This window comes from Mirounga angustirostris, unplaced genomic scaffold (genome assembly GCF_029215605.1).
Source record: "Mirounga angustirostris isolate CCGP_5_RB_7025 unplaced genomic scaffold, mMirAng1.0.hap1 SCAF_3, whole genome shotgun sequence".
NCBI classification, from domain to species: Eukaryota; Metazoa; Chordata; class Mammalia; order Carnivora; family Phocidae; genus Mirounga; species Mirounga angustirostris.
The window spans coordinates 186564745-186587225 of NW_026991711.1; the positions used below are offsets into that span (position 1 = coordinate 186564745).

At 35.3% G+C, this 22481-nt stretch overlaps 1 protein-coding gene across 11 annotated transcripts in view; it reads left to right on the forward strand.

Annotated features, from left to right (window-relative positions):
- SP100 (SP100 nuclear antigen) overlaps positions 1-22481 on the forward strand; it is a 97072-nt gene that overhangs the window by 5372 nt on the left and 69219 nt on the right. The window contains exon 2 of one of the 11 annotated variants that reach the window (XM_054505971.2): positions 6707-6793. The exons of the other annotated variants lie outside the window; for them this stretch is intronic. The gene's annotated coding sequence lies outside the window, so the exon portion shown is untranslated. The remainder of the gene's footprint in view (positions 1-6706; positions 6794-22481) is intronic. 11 annotated transcript variants of the gene reach the window in all.

Sequence of the window (22481 nt, forward strand, 5' to 3'; positions counted from 1 at the left end):
CCTCCTCTTGGGCAATCATCGGTTTGTTCCATGTATTTATGAGTCTGTTTCTGTTTTGTTGTGTTTATTCATTTGTTTATTTTTTAGATTCCACATGTAAGTGAAATCATGGTATTTGTCTTTCTCTGACTTATTTTACTTAACATAATACTCTCTAGGTCCATCCATGTCATTGAAAAATGACAAAATTTCCTTCTTTTTTTATAGCTGAATAATATTCCATTATATAACATATATATATATATACCAAATCTTCCTTATCCATTCCTCTCTTTTTTTGGGGGGGGGGCATTCCTCTCTTGATGGAAACTTACGTTGTTTTCGTATCTTGGCTATTGTAAACAATGCTGCAATGAACATAAGGTGCACGTATCTTTTTGAATTAGTATTTTCATTTTCTTCAGATAAATACCCAGAAGTAGAATTGCTAGGTCACATGGTATTTCTATTTTTAATCTTTTGAGGAAACTCCATACTCTTTTTCATAGTGGCTGTACTAATTTATATTCCCACCAACAGAGAATAAGTGTTCCTTTTTCTCCACATCCTCACCAACACTTGTTATTTCTTGTCTTTTTGATTCTAGCCATTCTGACAGGTGTGAGGTGACATTTCATGGTTTGGATTTGCACTTACCTGAAGATTAGTGATGTTGAGCATCTTCTCCTATGTCTGTTGGCCATCTGTCTGTCTTCTTTGGGAAAATATCTATTCAGGTCCTCTGTCCATTTTTTAATTGGATTGCTTGTTTTTTTCTGGTGTTGAGTTGTAGGGATTCTTTATGTTTTAGATACTAATCGCTTATGGAATATATCATTTGCAAATATCTTCTCCCCTTCACTAGGTTGCCTTTTGTAGATGGTTTCTTTCACTGTACAAAAGTTTTTAGTTTGAGGTAGTTCCCAATTGTTTAGTTTTGCTTTTGTTGACCTTTCCTAAAGAGACAGATCCAAAAAAATATCCTTAAGACCATTTGTGGCACCTGGCTGTCTCAGTCGGTAGATTATGTGACTCTTGATCTCAGGGTCATGAGTTCAAGCCCCATGTTGGTCATAGAGTGTGCTTAAAAAAAATATTGTTAAGCCAATGTCCAAGAGTTTACTACCTATTTTTTTTAGGAGTCTTATGTTTTATGTCTTACATTTAGGACTTCAATCCATTTTGAGTTTATTTTTGTGTATGGTGTAAGATAGTGTCCAGTTTCATTCTTTTGCATGTAGCTGTCCGGTTTTCCTAGCACCATTTATTGAAGATACTGTCCTTTCCCCATTGTCTATTCTTGCCTCCTTTGTCATAGATTACTTGGCTGTATAAGTGTGGGTTTATTTTCAGGCTCTCTATTCTGTTCCATTGATCTTTCTATTTTTGTAGCCAGTACCATACTGTTTTGATTATCATAGCTTTGTAGTATATCATGAAATCTGGGATTGTGATGCCTCCAGCTTTGTTATTCTTTCTCAAGATTGCTCTGGCTACTTGGGGTCTTTTGTGGTTCCATACACATTTTCGGGTTATTTGTTTTAGTTCTGTGAAGAATGTTGTTGGTATTTTGATAGGAATTATATTGAATCTGTATATTGCTTTGGGTAGTATGGAAATTTTAACATTAATTTTTTTGATCCATGACCACAGTGTATCTGTCCACTTATTTGTGTCATCTTTAATTTCTTTCATCAGTGTCTTATAGTTTTCAGAGTACAAGTCTTTCACCTCCTTGGTTAAATTTATTCCTAGGTATTTCATTATTTTTGGTGCAATTGTAAACAGGGTTGTTTTCTTAATTTCTCTTTCTGTTAATTTATTATTAGTGTATAGAAAATACAACAGATTTCTGTATATTAATTTTGTATCCTGCAACTTTACCAAATTTATTTATTAGATCTAATAGTTTTTTTGGTGGAGTCTCTAGGGTTTTCTATATATACTATCATGTCATCTGCCAACAGTGACAGTTTTACTTCTTTACCAATTCAGATGCTTTTTATTTCTTTTTCTTGTCTGACTGCTATAGTTTAGGACTTCCAGTACTAAGTTGAACACGAGTGGCAAGAGAGGGGACATCCTTACCTTATTCATGATCTTAGAGGAAAAAGCTTTTAGCTTTTTACTATTGAGCATGATGTTAGTTGTGGGTATGTAATTTATGCCCTTTATTATGTTCAGGTATGTTCCCTCTAACCCTACTTTGTTGAGAGTTTTCATCATAAATGGATGTTGAGTTTTATCTAATACTTTTTCTGCATCTGTTGAGATGATCGTAAGACTTGTATCCTTCATTTTATTAATGTGTGTTTCATGTTGATTGATTTGCTCATATTGAACCACTTTTGTGTCGTTGTAATAAATCCCACTTGATCATGGTATATGATCCTTTTAATGTATGTTGAATTAGGTTTGCTAATTATTGAGGACTTTCATTTATCTGGTATTTATAGCAGAAATATAGTAGTCTTAAAATGATTTGGGGTGATTTGAAAATTTTAAAAATGTATTGGAATGGTTTATTTAATATGGATATTTTCTGTTCTTTGAAGGTTTGCTGGAAATTGTCTTTAAAACTATTTGAAACTGATATTGTAGTGGGGGGAGAGGGCAGGGTGATTTTGCAGCTTCTCCATGTTTAAAGAGTAATATAATGTAGTGATTAAATAGTGTGCTATTTAATGCTGGCCAGGAGGGAAGGTTGGAGCTCAGGGGATAGGTAGGAAGTTTGGGGAAGGGTGCTCTGAACCCTAGCTCTGCCACTACATAGATGTAAAATGTGTCCCCTCAGGATTTTAAAGATATTTTCTTACAGATCATGAGGTCTACCATACGGTCTGGTGAAGTATATATTTTATCAGTATGAAATGACCTACGTTCTTTGTAATGCTTTTCAACATCTATTTGCTTCTAATTTTAGGTTTGCTACAAAGCATTCTTTGCATTTGTTTAGTGTGTCTTTTCCAATCCCTTTATTTTCAGTCTTCTTGAGCTGTTTAATTTTTTATATGCCCCTTATAAATAGAATATAATGTATATAAAAATTAACCCAGGTGGATTAAAGTCTTGAATGTAAGACCTGAAACCATAAAATTCCTAGAAGAAAACATAAGTGGTAACCTCCTTGATACTGGTCTTGGTGTTGAATTTTTGTATTTGATCCAAAAGCCAAGGCAACAAAAGCAAAAATAAACAGATGGTATACATCAAATTAAAAAGCTTCTTCACAGCAGGGGCGCCTGGGTGGCTCAGCCGTTAAGCATCTGCCTTCGGCTCAGGTCATGATCTCAGGGTCCTGGGATCGAGCCCCGCATCGGGCTTCCTGCTCGGCGGGAAGCCTGCTTCTCCCTCTCCCACTCCCCCTGCTTGTGTTCCCTCTCTCGCTGTGTCTCTCTCTGTCAAATAAATAAATCTTTAAAAAAAAAAAAAAGCTTCTGCACAGCAAAGGAAACCATCAATCAACAAAATGAGAAGGCAGCCTGCTGAATGGGAGAAAATATTTGCAAATCATATATTCGATAAGGGGTTAATATCTAAAATACATAAAGAACTCTACTCAATAGCAAAAAACCAATATGATTTAAAAATTGGCAGAGGCTCTAAATAGACATTTTTCCCAAAAATGACATACAGATGGCCAACAAACTCATGAAAAGATGCTCAACATCACTAATTATCAGGGAAATGCAAATCCAAACCTCAAAGAAATATCACCTCACACCTGTCAGAATGACTAATACCAAAAAGACAAGAAATTGCAAGTGTTGGTGAGGATGTGCAGAAAAGGGAACACTTGTGCACTATTAATAGGAATATAAATTGGTGCAGCCACTATTTAAAACAGTATGGAGGTTCCTCAAAAAATTAAAAATAGAGCTACCATATATATGATCCAGCAATTCTACTTCTGAGTATTTATCTGAAGAAAACAAACATGCTAATTTGAAAAGATATATTGGGGTGCCTGGGTGGCTCAATCAGTTAAGCGGTTGCCTTCAGCTCAGGTCATAATCCCAAGGTCCTGGGATCGAGCCCCATGTTGGGCTCTCAACTCAGCAGGAGGCCTGCTTCTCCCTCTCCTTCTGCTGCTGCTCCCCCTGCGTGTGCCCTCTCTCTCTCTGTCAAATAAATAAATAAAATCTTTTTAAAAAAAGAAAGAAAAAAGAAAAGATATATTCACTCCTATGTTCCTTGCAGTATTATTTACAAAAGCCAAGATAGGGAAACAACCTAAGTGTCTACTGATAGATTAATAGATAAAGAACATATGACATATGATATATATTATATAATATAATAAATTTGACATGTATAGTATATAATATATAATATAATACTACTCAGCCATGAAAAAGAAGGAAATCTTGCCATTTGTGACAATGTGGATGGACCTCAAGAGTATTATGCTAAGTGAAATAAGTCAGACAGAAAAAACCAAATACCATATGATTTCACTTATATGTGGAATCTACAAAACAAAACAAAGAAACAAAAAAAACCCCTCATAAATACAGAGAGAAGATTTGTGATTATTAGAGGGGGTTGAGGGTAGGCAAAATGGATGATTGGGACAATTGTATGGTGATGAATAGTAACTAAACTTATTGTGGTGAGTTTGTCGTGTATATAAATATCAAATTATTGTGTTGTATACCTTAAATTATGAAATATCATATACCAATTTTACATCAATAAAAAATACATATAGCTGAATTTTATTTCCTATCCAATATACATATTCTTATATTTTATGTCAGTTTATTCCATTAATGTTTATTTCAATCACTACTATGTTTATATTTATTCTTACTGTCTTAGTTATTACTCAATATTTACAAGAATTTCTTCTTATTCTCTCACCCTCTTTCTTACCTGTTTTTGGATTGATTGCATTTCCTTTGTTCCATATTTTTTCCTCCAATACATTGGAAGTACTGCCTTTTTTTTTTAGTTGAAATTCAATTGTTAATAAACATACTTAGTCTTATATTATACTCTCAATGTCTGGAGTTATTTGATATCTTTTCCTAAGCTAAAAACTGGAACTTGATTTTCTTTTTCTCATCTCTCTTCCTATGCCCTCCATGAACTTTTTGAGTCTGAAAATGTCTTCATTGTACTTTTATACATAAATGAACATTTGGACATATTTAGAATTAAGGTTTAAAATGGTTTTTCACTTAAAATTTTGGACATTTTTCTTCATTGTTTTCCTGCATTCAGTGTTGCATATGAAAATTCCAACTTCCATCAGATTTTCACTCCTTGTGGGTAAGTTGCTTTTCTTTCTGGAACCATTATGATTTGTTATCCTTGATGTTCTAGATTTCACCATAATACATCTAGGTATGGGTTTTAAATATTCATTTTCTGCCCTTGAAGAGCCTTTTTAATATTAAAGTTCTAGCTTTCTCTGACTGACTTATTTCATTTGGCATAATATTCTCTATCTCCATTCATGTTGTAGCAAATGGCAAGATTTTATTGTTTTTTTTATGGCTGAGTAATATTTCATTATATATGTCACACCCTCTTTATCCATTCATCAGAAGATGGACGTTTGGGCTCTTCCCATAATCTGGCTGTTGTTGATAATGCACAGAGAAAGACAAATCATATGATTTCACTCATATGTGGAATTTAAGAAACAAAACAAATGAACATGGTGGGGGGGATAAAAGGAGAGGAAAACCAAGAAACAGACTCTTAACTATAAAGAATAAACTGGTGGTTAAGTGGGGGACAGTGGGGGAGGATGAATTAACTAGGTGAAGGGGATTAAGGAGGGCATTTGTTGTGATGAGCACTGGGCATTGTATGAAAGTGCTGAATCACCAAATTCTACACCTGAAACTAATGTATGTTAACTAACTGGAATTTAAACAAAAACTTTTTTAAAAAGTTCTAGCTTGCATTCTGAAAATCGTTTTTCCTCTTTTTATTTGATTTTTTTTTTGTTCTCATTCTTTTTCCTCTCCTTCTAAAATTCCCTTTGGCAGAAAGTCAAAACATCAGATTACACAATATATCTTATTTTTTTCAGTTTCCACATCTTTTTTCTTACATTCCAGAAAAAAAAAGTAACTAATTAACTTTTTGACTGAGTCCGTTCAACTGTTAACATGCCTACTTTTATTTTTTAAAAGGTTTAATGAGGTATAATTTACATACTATAAAATTCACCTGTTTTAAGTGTACAATTCAATGATTTTTAGCAAATTTATAGAGTTCGGCAACTATCACCACAATCCAAGTTTAGAACATTTCATTACCTCACAGAGTTTGCTCATGGTTGTTTATAGTCAGTCCCTATTCCTATCCCCTAGCCCCAGGTAACTACTAATCTACTTTCTGTCTCTGTAGATTCATTTTTTCTGGACATTTCATATAGATGGAACCATATCATATGTGGTCTTGCACATCTGACTTCTTTCACTGAGCATAACATTCTTGAGGTTCATTCATGTTGTAGCGTGTGTTCATGTTTTGTTCCTTGTTATTGCTGAGTAATACTCCATTGGATGGACCTACCACATTTTATTTATCCATTTACCTGTTAATGGACATTGGATTTTTTCTACTTCTTGGCTATTATGGAAAATGCTTCCATGAATATTTGCATATTTGTATGAACAGGTTTTCATTTCTAGGTTGATACTTAGGAGTGGAATTTTTGGGTCATATGGTAATGTTATGCTTAACTTTTTAAAAACCTATCTTACAGTGTTTCCAAAGATTCCCACGAGCAGTGTATAAGCGTTCCAGTTTTTCCACAATCTTGCTAACTATGTCTTTGATTATAGCCAATCCAGTAAGTATACATTGGTATCTCATTTTGGTTTTAATTTGCTTTTTCCTAGTTACAAATGATGTTGGACATCTTGTTATGTGTTTGTTACCTTCCACATATCTTTTTGAAGAAATAGCTATTCAAATCGTTAGCCAATCATTTAATTGGGTTGTCTATTGAGTTGTAGGAATTCTTAATATATCTGTGTACGAGTCATTCATTAGAAATATGATTGGCTAATATTTTCTCCCACTCTGAGACTAGTCTTTTATTTTCTTAATGGTGTCTTTTGAAGCACAAATGACTTAAGTTATTTGAATTCCAATTTATCAATTTATTCTTTTTATGGATAGTGCTTTTGGGTTTTTTTTAAAAGATTTTATTTGTTTATTTATTTGAGCGAGAGTAAGAGTGAGAGAGATCACAGAAGGAGAGGGAGAAGCAGACTCCCCACTGATCAGAGAGCCCAACTAAGGGCTCGATCCCAGGACCCTGGGATCATGACCTGAGCTGAAAGCAGATGCTTAACCCACTGAGCCACCCAGGCTCCCCTGGATCATGTTTTTTGATATTGTAGCTACCTTTTAGTCTAACCCAAAATCACAAATATTTTCTATCTATTCTTTGAAAAGCTTTATCATTATCTCTTGTACACAGGATACTACATAATCTGTGGGACCCAGTGAAAAATGAAAGTGGAGGGACCCTTGTTCAAAAATCATTATGAATTTCATAACAGTGAAAGCAAGGCATTAAACCAAGTACAGGGCCTTGTGTGACTGCATAAGATGCATGCCTCTGAATTTGGCTCTTATATTTAGATCTATGATCCCTTTTGAGTTGATTTTTGTCTAGGTGTGAGGTGAGGGTATAAATTAATCTTTCTGTATGTGGATATTTAAGTATCCTAGCACCATTTGTCGAAAAGACTTTTCTCATTGAATTGCCTTGGTACTTTGAAAATCAATTATAAGGGTTTATTTTTCACTCTCAATTCTAGTCCATTGATAGATGTATCTATTTTTATGCTAGTGCTGTAACTGTCTTGATTAATGTGGCTTTATAATAAGCTTCGAATTCAGGAAGTATAAATCCTTCAACTCTGTTCCTCAAGACTATTTTAGCTATTCTGTATCCTTTGTATTTTCACATAAATTTTTGGATCAACTTCTCAGTTTCTGGAAAAAATCTTGCTGGGATTTTGATAGGAATTTCACTGAATCTGTAGATCAATTAGGGGAGAATTGCTATCTTAAAAATATTGAGTTTTCCAATCCATGAACATGGAATGTTTCTATTTATTTTGATCTTTAATTTTTTAGAACACTTTATTTATTTGAGAGAGAGAGAGAGCTCACACAAGGGGGGGAGGGGCACAAGGAGAGGAAGAAGCAGACTCCCTGATGAGCAGGGAGCCTGACATAGGGTTCAATCCCAGGACCCTGGGACCATGACCTGAGTTGAAGGCACACTTAACCAATGGAGCCACCCAGGCGCCCCTGATCTTTAATTTCTTTTAGCAATGCTCTGTAGTTTTCAGCATATAAGACTTGCTTTTTGTTAAATTTATTCCTAAATATTTAATTCTTTTGCCTACCTTTATTTTTTAATTTGAAAACTCAACTTTTAAATTTCCAAATTTCCTGGTTGTTTTATAGACACAATATTATCTCATAAGCTGTGGGAGTATGAAATATACTTACTCTTTATAAGGTCTTGCTTTGTTGGCTCTATTATTCATATTTCCTCTGATGTTACCAAAAAAACAGTAAAGAAGGATGTGAAAGGACCTGGGTGGAACCCTGATGCTCTTCACTAAGCCAATGTTAACAGCCTGGGGTATTTCCTTTCCCAAACTTTACACACAAATGCAAGATTTTTATTACTTTAATTTGTATAAAAATGGAATCATAATATATTAATCTGAACTTGATGTTTTTATTTATCAATAAAACTACGCCCTTCCACCCAATTACTAGAAATAAATAACTACATACTATTCCAACAGTATGGATTTGCTATAATCTCTGCAACCATTCAGCTGAATGGACAATCAAGTTGTTTTCAGGTTTGGGGGGTCTTACTAATTCCCTTTTAAAATAATTTAGGGATATATTTATATGCTTTTTTCCTCCTTTTGTTTGTTGATGTACTAAATTATCTAAAGAGATTTCCTAATGTTGAACCATCTTTACTCATTTATTATTTAACTTTTCTTCCTCTTTTTTTTCCTTAGTATGATGGTTTCATGATTTTTAGGCTAAAATTTTTTATTATTGATCTTTTTATTAATTGAAGTATAATTAACATACAATTTTATATTAGTTTCAGGCATATGGTGTATTGGTTCAACAATTCTATACATTATTCAGTGTTCATCACGATAAGTGTAGTCGTCATGTGTTACCATATAACATTATTACAATATTACTGACTGTATTCCCTTTGCTGTACTTTTCCTCTCCGTGACTTATTTATTTTATAACTGGAAGTTTGTACCTCTTAATCCCCTTTACCTATTTCACCCATTCCATCATCTACCTCCCCCTGGCAACCACCAATTTGTTCTCTGAATTTAAAAGTCTGATTTTTTGTTTCGCTTTGTTTTTTAGATTCCACATATAAGTGAAATCATTTGGTACTTGTATTTTTCTGTCTGACTTATTTCACTTAGCATAATACTCTCATCAACATGAATGAACCTAGAGAACCAACATTTAAAAGAATGACAAGATCTCATTCTTTTAAAAATTAAAAATAGAAATACCACATGATCCAGTAATTCCACTACTGAGTATTTACCCAAAGAAAACAAAAACACTAATTCAAAAAGATAAATGCACCCCTACATTTATTGCAGCATTATTTATAATAGTCAAGATATGGAAGCAGCCCAAGTGTCCATTGATAGATGAATGGATAAATAAGATGTGGTGAATATTTACAATGGAATATTACTCCTCCTCTATTTCTGAAATAGTCTCTAACCACAAGATCTATATTATCTTTGATCCAACACATTACTTGTTGTTTTCTTTTGTAAAATCTGTGGATGGTTTATTTTCTTTAACCTGCAGCCTGTTCAGCATCTACTTATAATTTATTGAGACTTCTTTTGTGGCCAAGATTATGATTGGCCACAATCATACACATTTGTGTACACATACACATACACAATCAATACAGATTGATACACATTTCACAGACTGGGAAAAAATGGTGTGTTCCTTGTTTTTAGGTCACAAGATTAAAGGATAAATTATTCTTGCTAATTTATCCAGAGCCTGTATACTTTTCAAATATTTTATTTATTTATTATGAGAGAGAGAGAGAAAGAGCTGGGGGGAGGGGCAGAGGGAGAAGGAGCGAGAGAATCTCAAGCAGACTCCCCGGTGAGCACAGAGCCCTACTCAAGGCTCAATCCCACTACCCTGAGATCATGACCTGAGCCAAAATCAAGAGTCGGATGCTTAGCCAACTGAGCCACCCAGGAGCCTCCAGAGCATGTATTTTTTGATCATTTTTTGAATATGTGAAGAGTCAAAAACTAGAGGTGAAATGTTTTTCAACATCCATAAAACATTTGTTCCATTATCTGTTTCTTGATTTTTGCTTTGATATGGTTATGAATACCCTTATTTTTTGTTTTGTTTACATTTGAATACCATAATTTGCCTATCTTTGATTTTAACAGGTTTTGTGTCACTTTGTCTTTTTTGTGTCTCTTCTTGGATTCCATTTTTCATCTGTGCCTTTCAATATCATCTATCTTTTTTTGCATTTCCATTTAATATTTTAAATAATATATTTTCATATGTGTATTTTTTCTTTTAACTTTTTTTTTAAAGATTTATTTATTTATTTATTTGACAGAGAGACAGTGAGAGAGGGAACACAAGCAGGGGGAGTGGGAGAGGGAGAAGAAGGCCTCCCTCAGAGCAGGGAGCCCAATGTGGGGCTCGATCCCAGCACCCTGGGATCATGACCTGAGCCAAAGGCAGACGCTCAACAACTGAGCCACCCACGCACCCCTCTGTTTTAACTTTTAGAACTCCTCTCCTATTGTTTTCCTTGTTTTTTCTTTCAAAAAAATGCAAGCTATGTTTTCTTTTTATTCTATTTTATAGCATTTCATAGGGTTTTATAGAGTCTGATTTCAGTAAACCTGTGATTTCTAGAATAATTTTCTGCATATAGACCCTGTACATATTTTGTTAGATTAATACCTAAGTATTTCACATTTTTTGTGCTATTGTAAATGATAATGTTTTATTTTATTTCAAATTCTAATTTTTCAATGCTGGTATATACAAAATCAATAGATCATTGTATATTAACCTTGTGTCCAATGACCTTGCTATAGTTACCTATTCAAGGAGATTTTTTTTTTTTTTGGTAATTATTTGAGATTTTCTACATAGACAATTATTTAATTTGCAAATAAAAACAATTTTATTTCTTCCTTCCCAAATTCTAATGTTAATTTTTTTTGATTTTTTTTTTTTTCACTAACTGCCTTCTAGTAAGATGTTGAATAGGAGTAGTAAAAGGGACATCTTTGCCATGTTCCTGATCTTAGGGGAAACTGTACAGTTCTCTGCAGTATAACATTAGCTATAGGGTTTTTTGAAAATGTTCGTCCTCAAGTTAAAGAAGTTCCTCTCTATTTTTAGTTTGCTGAGAGTTTTTACATGAATGGGTGTTGGATTTTGTCAAGTGACTTTTCTGCATCAATTGATATCATTCAGATTTTCTTCTTTAGCCTGCTGACATGGTAGATTACACTGATTGATTTTGAATATTGAATGGAGACTTGCATATATAGAATACATTCCACTTGATCATGATGTATAATTTTTTTACATTGTTGGATGAGATTTGCTAATATTTTCTTGAAGACTTTTGTATATATATTCTGAGAGATATTGGTCTATAGTTTGTCTTTATCTGCTTTTGATATTATGATAATGCTGGGCTCATAGAAGGAATTAAGAAGTGTTCCCTCTATTTTCTGGACAAGACTGTGGCAAATTGGCATCATTTCTTCCTTAATGTTTTGTAGGATTACACAGTGAAAACACCTGAACCTAGTACTTACCTTTTTCGAAGTTATTAATTACTGACTCAGTTTTTTAAAAAGTAGATATAGGCCTATTCAAATTACCTGTCTCTCTTTGTGTGAGTTTTGCAGGTTTGTGGTTTTCTAGGATTTTGTTCATTTTATTTAACTTATCAAATTTGTGGAAATACATTTATTTATAGTATTCCTTTGTTGTCCTTTTAATATCAATGGAATCAGTTGTATGATTCTACTTTCATTTTGATATTGGTAATTTGTGTCTTTTCTCTCTCTTTTTTTTCTTGGTTAGCCTGGGTAGAAGGTTATCAATTTTATAGATCTTTTCTAAGAACCAGCTTTAGGTTCTGTGGAGTTTTCTCTTTTATTTCCTATTTTCAATTTCATTGATTTCTGCTCTAATTTTTGTTTTCTTACTTCTACTTCTTTAGGCTTAAATTGTTCTTCCTTGTCCAGTTTCCTAAGTGGAGAAACATAGATTACTGATTTTAGATCTTTCTTCTTTTCTAATGTATGCATTTAATGGAATGCATTTCTCTCTGATTCCTGCTTTTTCTGCATCCCACTTTTTTTTTCTTTTCGGAGAAAGAAAGAGACAGAGAGTGTGGGCACACACACATAAGCAAGCGGGGTCGGGGAAGGGGCACAGAGAGAGAGAATCTTAAGCAGGCTCCACACCCAGCACAGAGTCTTGATGCAGGGCTCAATCCCACAACCCTGAGATCATGACCGGAGCTGAAATCAAGTCAGATGCTTAACTGACTGAGCCACCCAGGTGCCCCTGCATCCCACAAATTTTGATAAGTTGTATGCTCATTTTTATTTAGTTCAAAATATTTCTAAATTTTTCTTGAGACCTCTTCTTTGACCCAGGCATTATTTAGAAGTGTATTTTTAAATCTCCAAATACTGGGCATTTTCTACCTCTTTCTGTTATTGATTTGTAGTTTAATTCCTGTGTTGTCTGAGAACATACTTTTTATGATTTCTAGTCTTTTAAATTTGTTAAGATGTGTTTTATGGCCTATAGCGTGGTCTACTTTAGTGAGGGTTGGTATTCCATGTAATCTTGAGGAATATGTGTATCCTGCTGTTGTTGGATGGAATATTTCAAAAATGTCAAATAGATCAAGTTGATTGATAGGGATGTTCAGGTCTACTACATTCTTATTGCTTCTCTACCTGCTTGATCTATTAATTACTAAAAAAGGGCTTTTCATGTATCCAACTGCAGTAACAGATTCATCTATTTCTATTACTGTTTATCAACTTTTACCTTACATAATATGATGCTGTGTGTTCACGAAGATATATGTTATGGATTGTTATGTCTTCTTGGAAAAATTACCCCTTTATCATACAAAATGCCCTCTTTCTCCTTGATAATTTTTCTTGTTCTGAAGTTTTTTTGTGTGGAAATAATGTAGCTACTCCATCTTTTTTGTTTGTTTGTTTTGTTAGTGTTAGCATGGTACCTCTTTCTCCATTCTTAACCTGAGTCTTTATATTTATGGGTTTTTTCTTGGTGACAGTATGTGGTGGGTCTTGTTTTTGTAGTTACTTTGTCAATCTCTGCTTTTTTTTCTTTTTCCAAGTTTTTATTTAAATTCCAGATAGTTAACATACCGTGTTTCAGGTGTAGAATTTAGTGATTCATCACTTACATACAATCACAATAAGTTCTCTCCTTAATACCCATCACCTATTTAACCCATCCCTCTGCCCACCTCCCCTCTGGTAATCATCAGTTTGTTCTCTATAGTTAAGAGTCTGTTTCTTGGTTTTCCTCTCTTTTTTTCTCTCCCTATGTTCATTTGTTTTCTTTCTTAAATTCCACATATGAGTGAAATCATATGGTATTTGTTTTTCTCTGACTGACTTATTTTGCTTAGCATAATACTCCATCCATATCGTTTGAAATGACAAGATTTCATTCTTTTTTAATGGCTGAGTAATATTTCATTGCATGTATGTGTATATGCATATATTACATCTTCTTTATCCATTCATCAGTTGATGGGCATTTGGGTTCTTTCCATAATTTGACTATTGTTGATAATGCTGCTATAAACATCAGGGTGAATGTATCCCTTTGAAATAGTATTTTTGTATTCTTTAGCTAAATACTTAGTAGTGCAATTGCGGATTGTAGGGTAGTTCTATTTTTAACTTTTTGAGGAACCCCCATACTATTTTCCAGAGTGGATGCACGAGTCTGCATTCCAACCAATAGTGCAAGAGGGTTCCCCTTGCTCCACATCCTGGCCAACACCTGTTGTTTTCTGTGTTGTTAATTTTAGCCATTCTGACTGCTGTGAAGTGATATCTCACTGTAGTTTTGATTTTTATTTCCCTGATGATGAGTGATGTTGAACATCTTTTCATGTGTCTGTTGGCCTTCTTGGGAAAATGTCTATTCATATCTTCTGCCCATTTTTTAACACGATTATTTTTTTGGGGGGTGTTGAATTTTAAAAGTTCACTATAGATTTGGATACCAACCCTTTATCAGATACATCGTTGGCAAATATATTTTGATGAAGTCCAAATAGCTTATTTTTGCTTTTGTTTCCCTTGCCTCAGGAGACATATTTAGTAAGAAGTTGTCATGGCTAATGTCAAACAGGTTACTGCCTGTGTTCTCCTCTAGGATTTTAATGGTTTTCTGTCTCACATTTAGGTTTTTAATCCATTTTGAATTTATTTTTGTGTATGGTGTAAGAGAGTGGTCCAGTTTCATTCTTTTGCATGTTGCTATCCAGTTTTCCCACCACCATTTGTTGAAGGGACTCTTTTTCCCATTGGATATTCTTTTCTGCCTTGTCGAAGATTAATTGACCATATAGTTGTGGGTTCATTTCTGGGTTTTCTATTCTGTTCTATTGATCTATATGTCTGTTTTTGTGTCAGTACCATACTGTCTTGATCACTACAGCTTTGTAATACAACTTGAAGTCCGGAATTGTGATGCCTCAGTTTTCAGGGAACCCTCTTTTTCAACATTACTTTGGCTATTCAGAGTCTTTTGTAGTTCCATACAAATTTTAGGATTGTTTGTTCTAGCTCTGTGAAAAATGCTGTTTGTATTTTGATAGGGATTGCACTAAATGTATAGATTGCTTTGGGTAATATAGACTATTTTAACATTTGTTCTTCCAATCTGTGAGCATGCAATGTTTTTCCATTTCTTTGTGTCCTCTTCAATTTCTTTCATCAGTGTTTTATAGTTTTCAGAGTACAGATCTTTTACCTCTTTGGTTAGGTTTATCCGTAGGTATCTTATTGTTTTTGGTGCAATAGTAAATGGGCCTGATTCTCTGATTTCTCTTTCCACTGCTTCATTATTGGTGTAGAAAAATATAACAGATTTCTGTATGTTGATTTTGTATCCTGTGAGTTTACAGAATTTGTGTATCAATTCTAGCAAATTTTTGGTGGAGTCTTTTGGGTTTTCTATATAGAGTATCATGTCATCTGCAAATAGTGAAAGTTTAACTTCTTCCTTGCTGATTTGGATGCCTTTTATTTCTTTTTGTTGTCTGATTGCTGTGGCTAAGACTTGCAGTACTATGTTAAGTAACAGTGGTTAGAGTAGACATCCCTGTCTTGTTCCTGATTATAGAAGGAAAGCTCTCTTTTTCCCCACTGAGGATGATATTAGCTGTAGGTTTTTTGTATATGGCCTTTATTATATCGAGGTATGTTCCTTCCAACCCTACTTTGCTGAGGGTTTTTATTATGAATGGATGTTGTACTTTGTCAAATGCCTTTTCTGCATCTATTGAAAGGATCATATGTTTTTTACCCTTTCTTTTATTAATGTGGTGTATCACATTGACTGATTTGCAAATATTGAACCACCCTTGCAGCCCAGTAATAAATCTCACTTGGTTGTGGTGAATGATTCTTTTAATGTACTGTTGGATTTGATTTGCTAGTATTTTATTGAGAATTTTTGCATCCGTGTTCATCAGGGATATTGGCCTGTAGTTCTCTCTTTTAATGGAGTCTTTGAATTTGGGGTCAGGGTGATGCTGGTCTCATAGAATGAATTTGGAAGTTTTCCTTCCATTTCTATTTTTTGTAATAGTTTGAGAAGAATAGGTATTAACTCTTCTCTAAATGTTTAGTAGAATTCACCTGTGAAGCCATCTGGCCCTGGACTTTTGTTGGTTGGGAGATTTTTTTATTACTGATTCAATTTCTTTGTTAGTAATCAATCTGTTCAAGTTTTCTATTTCTTTCTGTTTCAGTTTTGGTAGTTTATGTTCCTAGGAATTTACCAATTTCTTCCAAATTGCCCTATTTGTTGGTATATAGTTTTTCATAATATTCTCTTACAATTGTTTACATTTCTGTGGTGCTGGTTGTTATTTTGCCTCTCTTTTTTGTGATTTTATTTATTTGTGTCCTTTCTATTTTCTTTTTGATAAGTATGGTTAAGACTTTATTAATTTTATTAATTTTTTTAAAGAATCAGCTCCTGGTTTCATTGATCTGTTCTATTGTTTTTTTAGCTTCTGTATCATTTATTTCTGCTCTAATCTTTATTATTTCCCTTCTACTGCTGGTCATAGGCTTTGTTTGTTGTTCTTTTTCAAGCTCCTTTAGGTTTAAGGTTAGGTTGTTTATTTGAGATTTTTCTTGCTTCTTGAGGCAGGCCTGTATTGCTATATACTTCGCTCTTATGACTGCTTTGGCTGCATCCAAAGATTTTGGACTGTAGTGCTTTCATTTTCATTTGTTTCCATGTATTTTTTTTTTTTTTTGAGAGAGAGAGAGAGACTGCCCATGAGCATGGGGGGGGTGGGGCAGAGGGAGAAGGGGAGAGAATCTTATGCAGGCCCCATGCCTAGCACAGAGCCCAACTCGGGGCTAATCTCATGACCCTCAGATCATGACCTGAGAGTTGGATACCCAACCTGAGTCACCCAGAAGCCCCTTTGTCTTTGTCTTTTCCATGTATTTTTAAATTTCTTCTTTGATATCCTGGTTGACTCATTCATTGTTTAGTAGCATGCTGTTTAACTTCCATGTATTTGTAGTCTTTCCAAATTTTTTCTTGTAGTTGACTTCGTTTCATAGCATTGTGGTCAGAAAATATGCACGGTATGATCTCAATCTTCTTGTACTTGTTGAGGCCTAATTTGTGAGCTAGTTTGTGATCTATTCTGGAGAATGTCCCATGTGCATTTGAAAAGAATGTGTTTTCTTCTGCTTTAGGATGGAATGTTCTGAATATATGTGTTAAGTCCATCTGGTCCAGTGGTCATTCAAAGTCATTCTTTCCTTGTTGATTTTCTGCTTAGATGATTTGTCCATTGATGTAAGTGGGGTGTTCAAGTAAGTCCCCTACTATTATTGTATTATTATAAATGAGTTCCTTTATGTTTGTTATTAATTGTTTTATATATTTGGGTGCTCCCATGTTGGCGGCATAAATATTTACAATTGTTAGATCTTCTTATTGGATGGTTCCCTTTATTATGATATAGTGTCCTTCACCTCTTGTTACAGTCTTTGGTTTAAAATCTAGTTTGTCTGATTAAGTATTGCTACTCTGGCTTTCTTTTGACATCCATTTGCATGAGAAATGTTTCTCCATCTCCTCACTCTCAATCTGCAGGTGACTTTAGGTCTAACATTAATCCCTTGTAGGCAGCATATAGATGGGTCTTGTTTTTCTAATCCATTCTGATACCCTATGTCTTTTGATTAGAGAGTTTAGTCCATTTACATTCAGAGTAATTATTGATAGATATGCATTTAGTGCCATTTTATTATTTGTTCTGTTGTTTTTGGAGATTTTCTGTTCCATTTTTGTCTTTTCACTTTAGGTCTTTCCTTTCTACTCAGAGTCCCCTTTAACATTTCTTGCAGGGCCAGTTTAGTGGTCATGAACTCCTTTGGGTTTTTTTGTCTGAGAAACTCTTTATCTCTCCTTCTATTCTGAATGATAGCCTTGCTGGATAGATTATCTTTGGCTGCAGATTTTCCCCATTCAGCACATTGAATATATCATGCCACTCTCTTCTGGCTTGCCAAATTTCTGTTGAGAGATCTGCAGCTAACCTTATGGGTCTTCCCTTGTAAGTTAGGGATTTCTTTTGTCTTGATGCTTTTAGGATTTTTTCTTTATTACTATATTTTGCAAATTTAATTACAATATGTCTTGGTGTTGGCCTGCTTTTGTTGATTTTGATGGGAGTTCTCTGTGCCTCTTGGATTTGGATGTCTTGTTTCCTTCCCCAGATTAGGGAAGTTTTCAGCTATTATTTCCTCAAATAAATTTTCTGCACCCTTCTCTCTCTCTTCTTCTGGGACTCCTATGATAAGAATGTTATCATGCTTTATGGAGTCACTGAGTTCCCTAAGTCTATTCTCGTCTTCTGTAATTATTCTTCCTCTCTTTTGTTCAGCTTCATTATTTTCCATTATTTTATCTTCTATATCACTTATTTGTTCCTCTGCTTCTTCCATCATGGTCATTGCATCCAGTTTGTTTCAAATCTCAGTTGTTATATTTTTAGTTTCTGACTTGATTGTTTTTTAACTCTTTCATCTCTGCAGTAAGGGCCTCCCTGAAGTCTTCCATTCTCTTAAGCCCAGTGAGTATCCTTATGGTTATTTCTTTAAATTCTCCCTCAAGTGTATTACTTATATCTGTTTCAATTAGATCTCTGGCTGTGACCTGTCATTGTTTCATTTGGGATGAATTCCTCCATCTTGGCATTTTATCTAAGTCTCTGTCTTATTCTCTGTGTTAGAAAAACCCATTATGTTTCCTGCTCCTGAGAGTAATGGCTTTATGAAGAAAAGGTCATACAGTGTCCAGTACCTGGTGTTTCAGGGAGTGTGTCTGGTGTGTGCTATGTGCACTCTGCTGTTGTGTTTTGGCTGCTCTATCCTTCAGGTTAGTCATCTTCAGAGGCTCTCCTTGTCTTCACTGGGCAGTGTTTGGTCCTTGGTCAGATTGTGGTAAGTTTTAACTAGGTGTGCTCAGGTCTGCTTGTTAAATGAAACCTGATGCTACTTGCACTAGAACAGAACAATCTGGTAAGGAGACATGGTATGGGCAGGGGTTTCTGCTGGTCTCCTAGGGAAGAGGCTCATTGTGCTGGGACTGAGGCGAACTTGACCAAGAAGGGCAGTATTGGCAGAGCACAGGGATGTGGGACTTGGTGTAAGCAGGTCAGGCAGCCAGTGTCAGTGCTGTGCTGTTTACTGCAGGTGGTTCTGTGTTTATGCTGAGGGGTGGGTGAGGGAAATGGTACCAGCCAGCTGCTTTGTCCCCAGAGAGGGGTCTCCATTCTTGCTGCTCTCAGGAAAGCACTCCTAGAAGAGTGAATAATCTCCCCCTGTGCATCCCAGGCATTTTTCAGATAGCTGTTTTCATGCTGTCTGCCTCTGGGTTGCTTGCCTGCCTTTTCTCCTGCAGCAGCAGAGTGCCCTCCAAGCTCTATCCCAGCCAAACCTGCTGACTTTTAAAACTCCAAACTTGGGGCACCTGGGTGGCTCATTGGTAAGGCGACTGATTCTGGATTTCAGCTCAGGTCATGATTTGGAGGTCGTGAGATTGAGTCCTGTGTCAGGCTCTGTGCTTGGCATGGAGTTTGCTTGGGATCCTCTCCCTCTCCCTCTACCCCTCCCCCTGCTTGCACTTGCTGTCTATTCTGCTCTAAAAAAATAAATAAATAACATTTTTTAAACTCAAAACTTTAGGGATGTGCTGTGGTGGGAGCCTATGCTGGTCTTCTGAGGGAGGGTCTCACTGTGCTGGGACTGAGGGAGATCTAACTGAAAAGGGCAGTCATGCCAGAGTGCAGGCGTTGGGACTTGGAGCAAGCAGGCTAGACTGACCTTGTTGGGACTGAGCTGCCCTAGTCAGGTGGCTCTGTGCTTAGGCTGAGGGGTGGGGGACAGAAATGGTGCTCACTGGCAACTTTGTCCCTGGAGAGGCACTTCTGTGAATGCTACCTCTCAGGGACGTGCTCCAAGAAGGGTGAATAATCTCCCCACTGCCTGCCCAGGTGACCCTCATGTTGCACCATCTGTCCCAGGGTTGTTTCCCTGCCTTCCCTCCAGGAGCAAGGCGGCACCCTCAGGGCTCTATCTCACCACGCCCAACAGCCTTTAAAACTCCAGTCTTCAAGCCCCGCTGGTTGTAAGAACTCATGGAAATCAACCCTTCTCATTTTCCCAGCCAGTGGCTTTGGGGAAGTGTTCTCCTTGTGTGTATTCCTGTGTTCTCTCTCTCTCTCAACTTTCTCCGCAACCAGGGCTCCCTCCTCTCCACAGCACCCATGATCTGTATCTGTGTCTCTCCTAAACCATGTCTCCACACTTCCTACCTTCCTCAGTGTGGACTCTACTCTCCCTGTAGTTGTGCAGTTTGTTCTGTCAGTCCTCAGGTTGATTTCTTGGGTATTCAGAATGATTTGATAATTATCTAGTTGTGTTCGAGGGTTGATGAACCTGGGGTCCTCCTACTGTGCCGCCATCTTAGTTCCCCCACAGACAATCTCTGCTTTTAATATTTAGTATTATAATATTAGTATTTAGACCATTCACACTGAATGTAATTATTTATATACTGTATTAATATCTACCATGTTTGTTATTCTTCCTTATTCCTTGCATTTGCTTTGTTTCTTTTTCTTTCTCTTTTTCTGCCTTGTCTGGTTTTAAGTTAGCATTTTATATGATCCCATCTTGTCTCTTCTATTAACATATCAGTTGTAGTTCTTTTCAAATGTTTTTAGTGGTTGCCTAGAGATTTCAGTATACACTTTATACCGTTCCATCTGTAGCACAGAGTATTCCCAATTCCTTCTTCCCATCCCTTACGATATTACTGTCATTCATTGCACTCATCTGTACCTTGTAATCATCATTTGTTCCAATCAGAGAATGTCCTTGAGCTGCTGCTTGACTGCCATCTTGGGTTTCTTTTTAATATTTCTGGGATTAGATCCACTGGTTTCTAATTTTCACATCTTCCTCAATATTGGATTACATGCCTCTTTTTCTGAATCCAACACATTGAATTTTTTTAAAGATTTATTTATTTTAAAGAGAGAGAGTGAGTGTGGGGAGGCAGAGAGAAGAGCAGAGGGAGAAGGAGAAAGACAATCTCAAGCAGGCTCCATACCCAGCGCAGAGCCCAATGCAGGGCTCTGTCTCATGGCCCTGAGATCATGAACTGAGGCAAAATGAAGAGTCAGACACTTAACTGACTGAGCCACCCAGGCACCCCCCTATTAAATGTTTTTAAGAGTGGGTGTGTGTTGCTCAGTATCAGACATCTATTTATTAGATAAATAAACTAGAACCATACTAGGTGACTTAGTTTTAAAACTTTTTATATACATAAAGGAAATAAAGAAAATTGTAGGAAAAACACTCAAGATGGATATTTGTAAAGTAAAATTTCTGAGCCTTACATATCTGAAGTTGTCTTGATTAGCACTGAGTATTGAAGAGCTGGCTTTACAGTCACTGTTACTGATGAGATGTCACTCTCAAGTTATTCTTGCTGTCATTCCTCCATAGTTGACCAGTTTCTTGATTCTTACTGGAGTTTTAAGTTTTTCTCTTTGTTTTTTAGGTGTTGTCATTTCATAACGAGGTGCTTTGGTTTATGTCTTTTTGAATTCATCTTTCTAAGTACCCTTTAAAAAAAATTCATGTCCTTCTACTCCGTGGTATCTTTTTAAGTAATTCTCTTAACATATTCCTCCTCTGCAATTTCCTTGCACAGCTTTCTTGACTCCAATTAGGTGGCTATTAGACCACCTAAATTTATCTTAATGCTCTTATATTTTCTTTCAAATCTACTTTTTTTTCCCTTTTAATCTCTTACTTTTCTGGGAAACTTCTTCAACTTTATTTTACAACCATTTTAGTAAATTTTAGTAAATTTCAAAAAATCAATATAAAAATTACGTAAGACCATAATCACTTTCTTTCTTTGTATCCTGGGGTACAGTGTGTATTCTCAAATATCTCTAAAAAATATTAGAGGTTTTGAAAGTTTCTCATTTCCTATAATATCTCTGTTTCTCCTAAGATAACTTTTTTTTCTTTTTGTATGTTGTTCTTTCTGATATTTGAGAATTTTTTCAAAACTCTGCTGACCTGTGGTTATCTGTTCCTACTTAAGAGAAGGCTCTGGAAATCAACTGATGTGATTCACTAAATTAAAGAATAAAGAAGGAAAATCATATAAATATCTCAGCAGATGCACTTGATAATATTCAACATCTGTCCATGAGAAAACTCTCAGCAAACTAGGAATAGACAGTAACTTCTTCAGTCTCATTAAAAATACACACACACACATACACAGTGCATACAGCAAACATCATACTTAATGGTGATACTAAGTGCTTTTTTTCTAAGATTGGAAACAAGACAAGGATGTCCACTCTCACTACTTTTCTTCAACATTGTGTCTAAACTCTTAATCAGTACAATAAGAAAGAAAAAGAAATAATTGTTGGGGAAAAAAGTAAAGGAGTTTACTTGCTGGTGACATGATTATTTATTTTCTATAAAATCCAAAAAAAATCTACAAATACATTACTGGAATACAAGAATTTAGCAGGGTTATAAATACATGGTTAATATTTT